At 34.3% G+C, this 3,411-nt stretch overlaps 1 pseudogene; it reads left to right on the top strand.

Moving 5' to 3' along the window:
• The first annotated feature begins 566 nt into the window (after positions 1–566).
• Positions 567–725, top strand: LOC125341900 (annotated as a pseudogene).
• The last annotated feature ends 2,686 nt before the right edge of the window (positions 726–3,411 follow it).

Here is a 3,411-nt window from a genome sequence, read left to right as displayed (position 1 = left end):
AATTGAGCGTCTGAAGGCTATGGAAAGTCATAGTATACAATGTATTTTAAAATAAATAAAAATAGGAAAATAAGATATTTGAAAAGGTAAGTAGTTAACAAATGTCCTCAAGATACACATACTTCAGTCTCTACAAAAAATACTTTCAATATTGAAAAAAATACTCTCAATATTGATATAATCATTAAAATAATTTATTCAGAAAATAGCACCCTCTTCTAGTCAATGTCCTCCCATTTACATTTCTAAAATCTTCCTGAAAGATATATTAATATTATAGTAATACTTTAAATGACTTCATAAGTAGAAAAATGCTTTTTTTGTCCACAAAACTATATCCGCAATAATCTTAACAATTTTGTAATTGTTCTTAGTCTTCAGATTTAATTTTATACCAATGCTTAGAATGTGTCCCCTTTCCTCAGCTCACAAGACAAAGTAAAGGCAGTTATATTTTGTTAGAAAACGATTATTACCAACGGCAGTACTAGTCATTAGGAAAGCAAAATAAATATGTTACATGTGAAAGAGAGATGCTTCAGGACATTACCTCTCAATAGTAATCTATTGCTTCTCGGCCTTTTGGCTAAGATCAAGTGTAGTATCAATAGTAATGGTCTATTAGAAGGGAGCGACACTGATCAAGATATATGTTGAATTGACATATATTGACACGTTAAACTAAAACCTTTTACAGGACTATTCAAAGATAATTTTAAGGTATTTAAAAAAATACAAACAAATAAATTACTTGAGAACTTCTAAAATTTCTATCCTGGAAGTTCCCACCATTTCTTATTAAATCAGACTCTCTTGGAGTATGGCTCTGGTTACCAGTCATAGTTAATGCTCTCAGGACTGATTGCAATTTACAGCCATAGTTTATAATTGGGGTTGTAAGGAGGGGAAGGCAAAAGAAAAACAGAAATCTAATCTCCAATCATTTTGATTTTCCTCATTGCCAGGAAATGCTATCAACAAAGAAAACATGCCACTACCTGGATCTTTTGGACCTGAGAGTTGTGAACCCATAACAATAAGGCCATTAACTCCTGGTAGGCTGGAGAGTTGGGTTGATGTTAACCTAACTAGGGGACCTCTAGTGAAGAGCACATACATGCCCTTGAGGTAAGTGTTGTCTTCTCCAGTATCCCACCCCAGCAGCAGAGTCTGCACGGTTCAGTCCACCTGCCTATTGGCACATGTATAGATGCATGATGCTGGGTGGTGATGTCTATGCATCTGCTCCCACTCCACACATATCAGGTAACTTTCTGCACATTCACCTCTGCCCCTGAAGACCGGCTCAGAAATTTATCTGTCCATTCTAAATACTTTTCACCTGAGAAGTACCCAGAATTCTTTGGGGGGAAAAAGAAAGAAAGAAAATAGAGGTGAAAAATCTCTAATCATTGTCAAGGTAGAATTCTGATCAAGGTAGAATGCATATGCTATATACATATTAAGCTGTACTACAAATAACTACAGGTAAAATATCCCTCAATAACTTTGATTCCAAATCCTTGTATCTAACTTACATTTTGCTTAGGCGCAACATACTTTTCATCTTCTTCCCCTACTTCCTGCCCACCTCTTCTTTGTTGTTTATATTCTTGGCATTTTCCTTGTAGATGTCTATCTGGTATAACACTAATATATCTACCATCTTTCAACTTTAAATATACTGCCAACTGACCAACAAGGATTCCAAAACAAGTTCACCTCTCTACAGATCTCTATTTGATATTATTTGAAATGTGTTATTTTAACTTTTATAATAACATACTGAATTGCAAAGAGTTTAGTAGAAGTACGAAAGAGGCTATTTTTCTTCTCCTATCTTCACCAAGCATCAGGGTGGAATATAATCAATAAATGTCTCAATCCCAGAGGACAGACAAGAATGCATTTTACAGAACTCCCATTGCAACAGTATGAAGAGTAATTACTCTTACATTGAGATAAGAAAAATTGATTAGAAATAGGCATTGAAAATCGTACCTACTGAAGAAAGATAAACCCAAACTTCATTGATGAATTTTTTCCATGCAATGCTATGAAGCTCTTACTTTCAGTTTTCTTAAGAGACATTATTGCTTCCAGAAGCATGAGCTATGAAATTAGAATGACTCTGCTCATGTTAAATACTAGCTGAGATATCATAGCCAAGGCAAGTTTTCTGAGCATCACATTTTTCAGGATAATAATCTCTAATGCAGAGTTATTTTTAACAATTAATCTGATAACAAGTAAAATGCCCACCTATTAACTGCCAGGAGCTCTCTGGGCAATTTATAATTGACACTGATGATTATTTCTCATAAAATTGGGAGCTGCTGCCAAGATTAATGATTATAGGAGCCAAACACTGGGCTCCAAAATTTGTAATTTGTTCCATAAATACTGATTGAGCCTTGAAACGTGGAAAGCCAATGTGAGAAATACAAAGAAATAAATACATACAATATTACATTGACCTATAATTTGTAGTTATAATTTAGATGAGACATGAGACAAATATACAAATAACAATTAAATTAGATAGTAGATGAGCTACTTGGTACTTAAAGGGGTTTCTAGCTAGAATAATACTGAGATAAGAGGAAAGAGGTGTCCCTTAAACTAGACCTTGACAGAGATAGATGGACAAAAATGTAAGTGAAGAACATCCTCATAGGACAAATGGGAATTAGCCAATAATATTCCTGAAATAGGGAGGGGATCCCTTAATTTGACAGTGTCTCTGATGACAAAAAGTGATCAGCAGTAATAGATTGCCAACCAGTTACTGTGAGTCATCTTAGAGATGCTTGTTTGGTTCTGGTTTGCCACTTCAGTCAAAGTGAGATAAAATAAACTAATATTTTAGAAGCCAAAACATGGAAATGGTCCATGTAATTGTAAGAAATTATTTCTTAAAACAGTTGAAGCACAGTTGAAGATGATGTCAATCCTCTCAATACCAATGCTATTGTTTTGTCCAATTCCTTTTTAATAGACCATATCTGCAAATCAAAGTGACTTTTCCTAAGGGAAGTTTCATTAGATAAACATTTGTTTGCCATACATTAACATACTTCTTTAGCAATTAACTCTGTTAGGAGAGCTGAATTTAGAAGAATACCACAATGTATTCAAATGATCGTGTGCCAGATGACTCTGTACCATATGTGATCAAACTTAATTAAACTGACTTAAAAAAATAAAAAGATGTCACTGTTGGCCTACCGTGTGGATATAACCCTTGGAACCTAAACATTCCAAATATTGGAAATGAAGTCATAAAAGTAGTTCAACCGTGCGAAGATTTAATATCGTTTTAAAGACACAGACCTGGGAGAAAAGGATTATCTGTTCATATGGTCCAAGTAAACAATCCACTTTTGTGACCAACAGATGGAAGCTTTGGAT

Source organism: Perognathus longimembris, chromosome 1 (assembly GCF_023159225.1).
Source record: "Perognathus longimembris pacificus isolate PPM17 chromosome 1, ASM2315922v1, whole genome shotgun sequence".
Taxonomy (NCBI): Eukaryota; Metazoa; Chordata; class Mammalia; order Rodentia; family Heteromyidae; genus Perognathus; species Perognathus longimembris.
The sequence above is the reverse complement of the archived record's forward strand: the minus strand, read 5'-3'. Positions and strand labels throughout refer to the sequence as shown.